This window comes from Zalophus californianus, chromosome 1 (genome assembly GCF_009762305.2).
Source record: "Zalophus californianus isolate mZalCal1 chromosome 1, mZalCal1.pri.v2, whole genome shotgun sequence".
NCBI classification, from domain to species: Eukaryota; Metazoa; Chordata; class Mammalia; order Carnivora; family Otariidae; genus Zalophus; species Zalophus californianus.
Genome location: NC_045595.1, coordinates 184,328,811 through 184,341,109, shown reverse-complemented (window position 1 = coordinate 184,341,109; position 12,299 = coordinate 184,328,811). Strand labels below are relative to the sequence as shown.

General features: G+C 35.9%; 1 protein-coding gene and 1 pseudogene across 1 annotated transcript in view; one reads left to right on the top strand and one right to left on the bottom strand.

Moving 5' to 3' along the window:
• Positions 1–12,299, bottom strand: part of ROBO1 (roundabout guidance receptor 1) — a 1,115,645-nt gene that overhangs the window by 219,071 nt on the left and 884,275 nt on the right.
• LOC113917417 lies at positions 12,026–12,291 on the top strand (annotated as a pseudogene).

Here is a 12,299-nt window from a genome sequence, read left to right as displayed (position 1 = left end):
TTCCCTAATATATAAAGAACTTAGACAAATCAATAAGAAAAAGACTAAAAAGAGAAACATGAAAAGTATATGACCAAATTGCTCTCTCACATACACACATAAATGGCTTTTAAACACATGAAGTAATATTGCACATCACCCATAACAAGGGGATTGCAAATACCAATATATCAGATAGACAAAAATTCAACAAAACAAAAAATGATTTTATGTTATTAGTGAAGGTTTTGGAAAAACAGAAACTATCTTGGCTTAGTGGGTGACAATAATTTCTATAACTGGTGGTAAAAAAAAAACTTGGCACTATCTAACAAGATTATAGATGCATATACTTTTTGACATAGTGATTTAAATCTAGGAATTGATCCTACTGATAATTTTTCACACTTGCAAAATGACATTTCTATAGGATTATTCACTGTAGCACTGTTTGCCACAGTAAAGAGACTGGAAACCATAAAATGTATATTAAGATGGAAGTGGATAAAGTAGACCCTATTCCGACACCTATAGGACATCTGTAACAAAAAAATGAGCAAGTTCCTTATATCCTGATATCAATCTGTGTAACATGTTACTATTTGTGTGATAAGCATGTTTTTACTTTCATATTTTTAAAATTATCTCTGGAAGGATCCCCTAAAACCTAAACTTTGGAGGTTTCCTGTGGAGAAGAACTTGGGAGCAGGGAGACTTTTACTATAGATCATTTGTAAAGTTCCTGTATGTTGAACTATTTGAATCTCTCTTTTTTTTTGAACTTCACTGAAATCTTAACTATTTAATAACTTAATTAGAAAAATAATAATCTGATTTTCAGAACCAAACATCAGTGCTTCATTCATTCACTGAGTAGGGAGAGAGATTCACCTTCCATGAAGCCAAATTTCAGTTCATAGTTCCATTTCCAGCAGGGCTTTATATCTTAGCAAAAGTTTGTTAAGGAGGAGTGCAACTTTTTTTTTAATATACTTTACACAAAATTCTTGTTTTATATAATTGAACTCTCCAGGAGCTCTCTGATGTTCCCTTAATCAGTTATACTTGCACAGAAAACACCGACAAACAGGGACTAGGTAAACATGTCTCAGAGAAAGAATCTTCCAATAATAATATATTTTTCCAGAAGTTTTAATAAAAGCTATGTCATGAGCTAGAAATAATTTATATGATATGAAATGCAAAGCTAACTTTCATTCTTTTTTATAGATAGATTCTAACAAAAAGTAATTCCAGAAACTACAGTTTAGAAAGAATTTTTTTGCAAGGAATGAAATATGTATGTAGCAGAGGAAATATCAGGTGGGAGGCCAGTATAATAAATCACACTCTCAATAAATTGAATGAAAGGATACGAAATGAATTGAATGAAACTTTAAATCCTGAGTCCACATTTATTTCATTAAGATTTCATCTACTAAACCTATCTTTAGCTCATCTGTAAATCAGAGTATATACAGCTTACCTACATGTGCCTCTGACAAATAGCATTAAGAGGACTGTATGAGCTCCAATGACATCACTTTATGTAAATACCCATGTTTTAGAGAAAAAGTAATTTGTAATTATTCCATTTAGTGTGTTATACTGTTTAAATTGCTATTTGTGTTCCCTTTACATTGCTTACATGGACTCACATTTTAAAATCCACTTTGTCCCCCAGTCAGCTCTGCTGAAGGAAATGCATTTTTGATATGTTTTACAAAGAAAGTCAAAGTGAATTTAGCAAGGATCAAACTAAACTCAAGCCTTCTCTTTCTCAGTCCTTTCTTCCAAAAAGAACTTGTTTGTGTTTTTGGATTCAATAAGGATTTTTCTGACCTTTAGCTGTCTGCAATTATTTTTTTTTTCACCTCCTTTTCTGGATTATCCAACTGTTTAATATACTCACACTGAGTCTCTTGGCCTTTCAAAGTTTAAAAGGATCTATTAGAAAAGAAGTTTGTGATACACCATAATTTTACAGGAACAAATAAAAGGTCAAAGGATCCAAGCCCAGAGATGACAAGATAGTTCACTGATAAATCAATATTAGGCTCTATGTTGACCGTGATGGAAGGTTTATGAGCAAAGGGCAAATCATTTAGAGGGTTCAGGGAAACCTTGTGCTTGGGCAGGATCTCTCCCTCTGCACTTCTGTCTCCCCTGAAAATCCTCCCTTCTTGCACCAGAATTCTCAGTATAAATATACAAGCTTAAAGTCAGGTCCTAACATCTAAAATATTTTAAATGCAAGTTTTTCCATCTATTTTCAATCGAATAGAGAGAGCATACATTCAGTAAGTAATATGGAAGTTAGGATGGCCTCATGGTTTAATAATTAATGAACTGCAACTTCCACTTGGGTACAGGTAATGCCATGAAATTCCTCCAAACCAGTCTCTGGAAAATGGAGGGTATAGAGTTAAGTGCACCACCAAATAAGCATGCGTAGTGTCTTAATGTGTCAAAGCTATTTTAAATGATATGTCTACAGCTAAAGCAATTTTGTTTTAAAAAAAAAATACCACTTTCTTAATTATGTTATACTTGAAGAGGTCGAAGGACAAAAATGGTCAAAATTTGAAACTGCTAAAATCTAAGAGTCTACCTAAGGATTTATTTCAAAGTAGTATTTAGTATATATGTGATGTCTACTTGCACTGTCCAATAAGGCACTCCCTAAATTTGGGACTATTACGAATTAAGATGTTCCAGAAGTGTAAAATTCATAGATTTTGAACACTTAGTATGAAAAAATGATGTAGATCTCAATAATTTTTATATTGATTAAACCTTAAAATGCTACGACTTCGGATACTCTAAGTTAAATATATTATTAAGATTAGTTTGGGGCACCTGGGTGGCTCAGTCAGCTAAGCGTCTGCCTTCGGCTCAGGTCATGATCCCAGAGTCCAGGAATCGAGCCCCGCATCAGGCTCCCTGCTCAGTGGGAGGGTCTGCTTCTCCCTCTGCCTCTGTCCCTTCCCCTGCTTATGTTCTGTCTCTCTCTCTCTCTCAAATAAATAAAATCTTTAAAAAGAATTCATTTTACTTTTTTCTTTTTTCCTTTTAACATGGGTTCTATAAAATAAAAAAGTTATATATGGGGTTCACATTCATACCTTAATATTATATTTCCATTGTCCTTGATGTGCACATGCTTTAGCATGTGTGATGTGCATGAGCACCTGTATGCTTGTGCCCATACATATAGAGATATTTTTATATTTTATATATATTTATACAGATAAATATATTTCCTCAAGAAAAGAATTATAGATAAATTAGATATCAATCTTATAGGTTTATACATAGAGAGAGATACGTATATATTTCCTAAAAAGAAAAACTTATTGGGAAAGTATTGACTAAAGGATAGAAAGTAACTTTTGTGAAACATGTAGATTTTTTGTAAAGGCCACTCCAAATACTACACAAAGAAATGCTGGCTTTGAATGGCACAAGTTCAAGAATAGGTCAGCAGAAGCGAAGCATAATGCCCATAATGTCTGGGGAGCCTCCAGAGGGGAAAGTGATAGCATGTCTACATGTTTTAATCCCCCAGTAGCACAGGCAGTCGGCTCTGGAGGAAAGCAATAAGCTGCCTTTCCAGATAAGGTAATACAAGTGATTATGAAGAAAAGCTTTAAAATCCATGCAGTAAATCACTAAAAAAAAACAACGTGTTCAGAATTCTTGAGGCAAGTGAATTATTTTTCCTGGATTGTGGTAGCACGCTCTTCTTTGCTGGTTTGTAAAGGTGGCCCTTGGAGACTCCGAAATCTTGGAATTTAGCTTATTTTTGTAGAACATCAACTAGACGCTTAAATAAGCCCCAAAGACTTTTTTTTTCTCTGCCAATGTCCTAGGATGAGGCTTCTTCCTGCCGCTAAACACTAGGGAGATGGTAAGAAAGATATAAATGTAAAATCTAATTTGTAATCTCTTTTGTAATTACAAACAAACAGCACCAAGGAGTCCTTCTTTACTTAAGTCACCACAAAGTCAGAATAAGTGAGGTTGGAGTGAAAATTTCCTCTGTGAAGGCAAGACAAATATAAAAGCCACAAGCTTTTCTTTTTCTTTAGACTTGGAGGTAAATGTCAAATTTCACTAAAATGACTTTTAATCTTATAACTCATCAATCACATTTTATTGCACTGATGTTTTGATATAACAAACTGCTATTAAAATGTATGCAAATGTGATCCTCCTTACTCCCAAGTAAACCAAAGTCCAATCCGAAATGTTTTCCCGTGAATAACAAACATCTCTCCTTATTAAAGCAATCGATACCGTTTTCATTTATGTTGACTGTATCTTTTCACACAGTATTTTAGATAGGAAAGAGTCTTTAAGACTACAGAAAATGTTACTTTATAAACAGAATTTCAGAAAACATAATCTTGGATTCAGATTCCACAACTATGAGATCAATTTAAGGATTCCAATTGACTTTGGTGTTTCTTTTCTTGTTTTTAATTGGTCTATCTAGACAAGCCCACACTATGTTCACAGTGTAGTTAAATACCAAGTGTTGACTCCTGACATTATGCTGTTATTACCTTAAAATGGAAACATTCATTTAAAGTATATAAGTGGTGTACTTTTAAAGAACCTTTCTGTGGTTTTTCCAAAAGCATTCCAAAGAGGTTACTTACGTTGCTTTGAAACTGGTTTGAGTTATGGGAAGGCCGTAGCCTTCGACCAGCAGCTGAGACAGCAAAGGAGATGAAAGTTTTGAGCTCTGAGATCCAAGGGGAAACACAGCTGCTGCAGCTGGTCTGCTAAGATCTCAACACTTAGAACAATGATCGAGAAGGCGATAATGCCGTGTCTCGGCTTGAAAAGTGCATTAATAAAAACAATCCTTAAACAAAACAGGGAAATCGATTAATCAAATCTAGGCTCCAGGCTAAAAAACAAAATGATTAAAAAAAAAAAAGGCAAGTGAAGGGGAAATCCTCTTAGATTTTTAGAGATAACTGCTTTTGAGACATCATCTTGGCTCAAAGACATCATATAGAGGATGGAATATAACTTCTTAAGAAACCAAGTTTAGGGGCGCCTGACGGGCTCAGTCAGTAGACTCTTGATCTCAGGGTTGTAAATTCGGCCCCCACACTGGGTGTAGAGATTACGTAAAAATAAAATCTTTAAAAAAAAAAGCCAAGTTTACCTGGGACAGATACTTCTAAAGAGTTTCCAATTAATTTAATAGAAAATGGGAGTTTGACAAATGTGTATCTTCCACATTAGGTGCTAGAAATGTCTTGGGCCACAGTTTGTTTTCTTTTAATAGTTACACTGCAGAACAGATGTGTAAAGCTGGTAGATCTTAGAGATTAACTGTGCCAACATGTGAAGTACCCAAAGCTGTACCTCGAAACAGTTGTCAACGGAGGGCAAACATGCTTCCATGAATCTGTCAGGGAAGCTGCGGCAAAATATCTGGATACGGTGGGTTTTTTTCAAAATAATTATAAATATCAGAAAAATGTAAGACTCCGCTCCTCATATTAATAACACCTTCCTTCCAAGGACTTCAAAGCTCTATTATCTTATTAAAGTTCCATTATCTTATTAACTTTAACTACCAGTCAGGCAAGTAAGAGAGTAGCATTATTATATCTATTATTACACCTATTTTAAAGATAAGGGCCCCGGCTTGGTAAGGGCATGTAACGTCTCCAAGGCCACACACTAAGTTGAAGAGGAAATAAAACTAGGCCAGCTGATCTTGGTCTAGAAATTCTTTGCTGTTCATTTATGGTAAATTCTGCTTTCAGGTAAAAAGAAAAGTTAAGATAATTAAACACATTATATTTTATACATATAATTGTTTTGTTTGTATAACAACAGTGCATTTGGAAAAAGGTCAACCTGACAAATGATTATAAAAATTATCAGACAGCTAAGCAGCCTTCTGATATCTTTTTCCCCCACTTATATTGTCAAAAAACAACATAAAACTAACCTGTGTGCTCTGTTTAGAGACTTTTTTTTAAAGATTTTATGTATTTATTTGAGAGAGAGAATGAGAGAGAGAGAGAGAGCACATGAGAGGGGAGAGGGTCAGAGGGAGAAGCAGACTCCCTGCTGAGCAGGGAGCCTGATGTGGGACTCGATCCTGGGACTCCAGGATCATGACCTGAGCCGAAGGCAGTCGCTTAACCAACTGAGCCACCCAGGCACCCGAGACTTTTTTTTAAGTAATCTCTACACCCAATGTGGAGCTTGAACTCATGACCCAGAAATCAAGAATCACATGCGATACCAACAAAGCCAGCTGATGCCCCAACCTGTGTATTCTGAATGGTAAGAATCTTATTATTTTTCTGCATGCAAGAAACATTCCATGATTTTATGTTTTCTCTACAACCAAAGAAATGTGTTAGTTCAAATTGGCCTATTAGCTGTTCTAAAGAAAAAGGACAGATCTGTAGATATTACTTCTTTATCCCACCACTAAAAGCATAAATTTTTTTAAGAGTTATATAACAGCTTCAGTAGGAAATATTTCCATTCAATCAGTCATTCATTCAACTGAATTTGTTCTGAGTCCTGAGGATGAAGCAGTGAACAAAGAAGATGGAGTCTTTGTCCTCAGTGATAAGTGCTAAGTAGAAAAACTAAAGCAGGGTAAAGGGGATGAGAGTATGGAGAGGGGTGTAGGTTGCCCTATTACATAGGAAATCAGAGCAGTCTGTTTTTCTTGACCACTGTGTAGCACAGATTTAAAGGAAATGCAGAAGCAAACCAAGTGGACATGTAGTAGATAGAACTATCCCAGCTGAAGGTATCTTCAAGCCTGGAGAGAAATGAGCCTCAGTGAAGAATGCAAGGTCAGAGAGATTTGGGACAGGGGTAGGGGTGGGGGCATGATAAATATAATGTCAGGTTCAAAGTCCCTGTGGAGATCTTGGCTTTGAAACAAAGTGAGACCGAAAACATCCAAGAGTTGAGAGCAGAGCACAAAGTGAATTACATGTTGTTGTTTTTTTTTTTTTTAAAGATTTTATTTATTTATTTGAGAGAGAGAGAGAACACGCACACAAGTGGGGGGAGGGGCAGAGAGAGAGGGAGAGGGACAAGTAGACTCCCCGCTGAGTGCAGGGCTGGACATGGGGCTCGATCCCAGGTCCCAGGACCCTGAGATCATGACCTGAGCCAAAGGCGGATGCTTAACTGACTGAGCTACCTGGGTGCCCCATGAATTACATTTTAAAAGGATTATTCTAGCTGCCTTGAGAAGAGAGAGAGAGATGAGGGTATTGAGCAGGGTGGAAGCAGGAGTCCATTTAGGTGGTGACTACAGTAATCCAGGTAAAGACAATGGTGGCTCAGTCGGCCACAGTGGTGGTGACACAAAGACAGGAAGAGAGCCTGGATACATGTCGAAGGTGCAGATGACAAGACTTGTTGATGGAACTGGATGAGGGGTATGCAAGGAAGAGGAGGAGGCAAGCACGACTTTATGGCCTTAAAGTTGAGCAGCCAGAAAATGGAATTTCTCTGTGCTGAGCTGGGAAGGCTGAGAGTAGATCAGTCTTTAGATATTTGTTTTAGATACAGTGAGGTTGGGACTGGGACGTCTTTTAGATCTTCTAGTGGAGATGATGAGTTGGCAGTTCAGTAGAGTTTAGTGGAGCAATGCTTTAAAATTATAGAGGTTTAAGGGATCTTAACCAACAATTTTCACTTACTTTGTAGAGAAGTGCAGGGAATGTTCTCAGAAACACATGTTCACTAGAAGCTTTGGTAGGAACCAGGGTCTCCTGAATCACAGCTTATCTCTTATTTCAATATATCATGTTGTAACTAAATGTGAAAAAATGGTCAGTTTTTTGAAGGATCTTTAAGGAAAGGACTCCACGTTCAAATCTTTGAGTAAGTGAAAGTGATTTTTGTCTCCTTTTTGAGAATGCTCAAAGAGAAATTTAGTCTCTTTTGAGTGGTTCGGTTACTATGAGAATATCAATAAATACATAAAGTTGAAAGTAAATCTCTGAGGCCTGTTTTTGTTTGATTTTTAAAATAATTTATATCTATCATATCATCTTCCTTTTCTAGCCTTCCAAGAGCAAGTACAGAAGATATAAAAGGATTGGAAGGAGGGTTCAAAGCATCCTTCTATGAGTAATACCTAATCTTTACTGTTTAATTCCTAGTTTCCACATGTCTTTCAGACAGATGAGGCTGGGAAAGGCCCTTCATGTTGTTTTTCCATCAACCTCTCTCTCATATATCACACATATACATGCACATACAGACAAATACACATATTTTAATTCCCCTTTCTGTAGTGGCATTGGACATTGAGTTTGGCTGCAAAATTATGTTTTCAAATATGGGTTAATAAGCTTTATCTCAGAGTACGATGTAACATTTTTGAATAGAAAAAAGGTAGCCAAAAAAGGTACCTATATCACTCTACATTTTAAAGATTAGTGTGCTATGGTGAGCACTGTGAATTGTGTAAGACTTTTGAATCACAGACCTCTGTTGAATCACAGTACCTCTGAAAAAAATAATACATATTAAACAAACAAACAAACAAACAAATAAATAAATAAATAAATAAATAAATTTTACTAGTACATTTTAACATTAAATTTGAAACCAAATAACACATTTAATGAGAAAGGATTAAAGTAATCACAGGTCAAGGCCATACCCACAAGAAAAGAATAAAATAGGCGCTCATCCTTTTTCATCCCCTTCTGTTATGCAAGTCATAGGTAGAATATTAAAGCACATATATGATGATACAGAATAAAACAAAATCTTTCACGAATTTTAGGGAACAAAAAAGTCTGTTAGGAAGTCCTATATGGAGAAGGCCTACAAGAATAAGAACAGTGCAGGTGGTGACAAGGGCCAGAAATGATGCAGCAGAGCAAAATGCTTTAGGCAGAAGTGCTGGTGCATGGACTGGGATACCCAATCGTTGCAGCAAACTATGCTTCAATTTCTCAGTGCAGTTCTTTATTTATTGTCCTGCTTGCTGGTCTACATAGATGGTTAGATAAAGAACGCAATTACAAAAGATTCTAGAAGAGAAACATAGGATGTTTCTGTCTTTGGAAAGTCCATTTCTGGTCTGGGAAACACCTCACTGAGGGATAACAATCTTTATCACCTTTTACTCTTTCATATACATCTTTTAAATAATTTTTTAAACATTACGTTTAAAAAGTACACATCCATGGGGCACCTGGGTGGCACAGTTGGTTAGGCGTCTGACTCTTGATTTTGGCTCAGGTCATGATCTCAGAGTCCTGGGATTGAGCCCAGCATGGGTGCTGCGCTCAGCGAGGAGTCGGCTTGAGGATTCTTTCCCCCTCCTTCTGCACCCAACCCCCTCTCCCCGGCTAATGAGCTTGCGTGCTCTCTCACTCTCTCTCAAATAAATAAATAAATAAATCTTTAAAAAAAAACCCTACATGTCCATTAGCTTACTTATGAGTATTGTCAGGTAAATCTATTTGTTGTCTGTTTTAAAATTAAGAGAAAAAGAATGTTTGGCATTTGGATAAGTCAGGACCATCACTAGGTCTCACTTTCCTCATTACAAGGCAGCTGTGGAGATTAAATATTATATACCTGCTACACAAAGAACACTCAATAATTGTCGGGTTTTTGTAACTATATGTTTCTCTATAAATTATAGCTAATAATTCTCACAGATAAAGTATAAGAATTTATTTGGAAAGGACACCTGAAAGCACTTGAAAATATATAAATCAGTTTTATAAAGTGTGTTATCAGTATTATAAACTATGGGTGACTGATCCTAAACAATGAGACATGGAAAATACAAAAAGTAAGTTAATAGAATTATTTGAAAATAAAACAACAAAAAGCAGAGATAACTTTTTTGAAAATGCAAAGCAGCCTTTGCTATTGAGATTTTGTTTTTCAGATTAATCCTCTTCATTTAACCCAAAATAATTTATAGACTGTCAACCAACACATTGATTTCTTATTTAAAAATATTAAATTTAGTATTTGTAGTATAACATAACAAATATATAAACATTATAAGCAAACATTTATGGGATGCTTATGTTAGTTATCAATAATGTTATGAATAGTAATCTCTCTATATATTATATGTTTAAGCAATACATTAAGGCAATGTGTGTAGCTTCCCAGAAATTTAAACAATGTTTTAATTTAGAATAAGTTCCTAGGAAATGAAGCATAACATCTAGCATGCATTCATTTTTCATGGTTTCTATCAATCTCTAAAGCTATTTAAGAATTTCATTTAGTATTGTAGGATATTTATAATTAAGCAAAGCAATTTAATACAGGTTAAATAGAAGTACAAAGATGATTTGTGGGAAAGAGTACTTAAATACTCTGAAATATATCTGACTTCAATTAAGTGAGAATCTTTATCATTATAACAGATTTCTCTTTTATCTATGGTAATGCCAATTCTACTTTCTATAGTATGTTACAACAACCCTTATTAAATAATACTACCAATGACAAAACACTTTAACTGGAGACTAGCAATTCAGGCAACATTAAGAAGTTACCAACAAAGGGCACTGGCTGCCTCAGTGGGTAGAGCATGTGACTCCTGCTGTTGGGGTGGTAAGTTCAAGCCCCACGTTGGGCGTAGAGCTGACTTAAAATAATAATAATAATATAAAAAGAAAAAAGAATATTTTTAAAAAGTTACCAACAAAAAATTAGGAAAAACTGTGGTCAGCATTATGATTTAATTCTGCCTTATCATAACTTTTCATAAAAATACTTAATGCTCGGGCGCCTGGGTGGCTCAGTTGGTTAAGCGACTGCCTTCGGCTCAGGTCATGATCCTGGAGTCCCAGGATCGAGTCCCACATCGGGCTCCCTGCTCAGCAGGGGGTCTGCTTCTCCCTCGGACCCTCTTCCCTCTCGTGCTCTCTGTCTCTCATTCTCTCTCTCTCAAATAAATAAAAAAAAAATACTTAATGCTCACCCATTGTTCAATTCTTTATCATGACTATTCAATGCCCTGATATTTTAGCAATGAGAATGTAGATATCTATAAGTGAGACAAGGGAATTAGGTAGGGTTCAAATCATAAAGGACTTTGAGTACCAGGTTAAGAAATTTGACTTCACCGTGAAGACACTGACCTTTTGAGAGATTTGTAGAAAATATATGATGAGATAGGGTTTGCATATCAAATAAATTTTTCAATGGCAAAGTAGAAAGCAGTTTTGAGGGGATGGAGGCCATAGGCAGAGAAACAGTTAAGAAATGCCAAGTGGTAGTGATGGATTATGAGATATGTGGTCAACAGATTCTATTCATGGTGGCCACTGAATGGGAATATGATGGTTAATAGATAGGAAAGAAGATGGTGACATTAAAAATGGCCTGGGCCAATTAAATTCATTGAAAAGAAAAAAAATTAAAAGGAACAGATTTTAAGAGATAATAAACTCAGGTTCAGATACTTTTTGAGGTGATTACAGGAGGCGCAAGTGAAGAACACAGTAAGTATTTGATACTTTTGAGTTTGCAGTTGTAGAACAGAGTTCTCAGAGTCATCACTTGAGTGACTGGAAAAGCAGGGGAAGAGATGAAGCAGGATAGGAGGGAAAGAATGGAGGGGAGATGATGGGGAAAGGAGAGGAGTTAAGCAAAAGTTGCACACAAAAGGAGATGAAAAAAGTAGGGAACATCACACATAACACTATACATATATAATATATATATTATATATATATACATACACAAAGTATACATAATATACATACTATACACAGTATATGTAATAATATGTATTATATATAGTATGTGTATATATATATAGAGTACGTATAGTGCACGTGTACATATAGGATGCATTTTATATTATATATAAATATAGTATATATAAGGTCACTCTAATGGTTAATTTTATATGTCAACTTGGCAAAGCGATGTTACCCAGTTGTTTGGTCAAACAGCAGTCTAGATGTTCCTGTAAAATTAACTTTTAGATGTGATTAACATCTAAATCAGGCCCAGCAGAGCAGACACCCAGGATCCCAAGATGGTGTCATCTGACCCAGTGAAGGAGAAGCAGCTCATGGATGTGAAACTAGGAAAACTGCCAAGCTGGACAAGATGAGGGATTTCACCCTTAGAGGCATTGCTGGAGCGTTTCAAAGAGGTTACTACCAGTACTACAACAAGTACGTCAATGTGAAGAAAGGCGGCATCGCTGGGATTTCTATGGTGCTGGCAGCTTATGTGCTTTTCAACTACTGTCGTTGTTACAAGGAACTCAAACATGAGCAGCTACACAAGTACAACTGAAGAGGGCC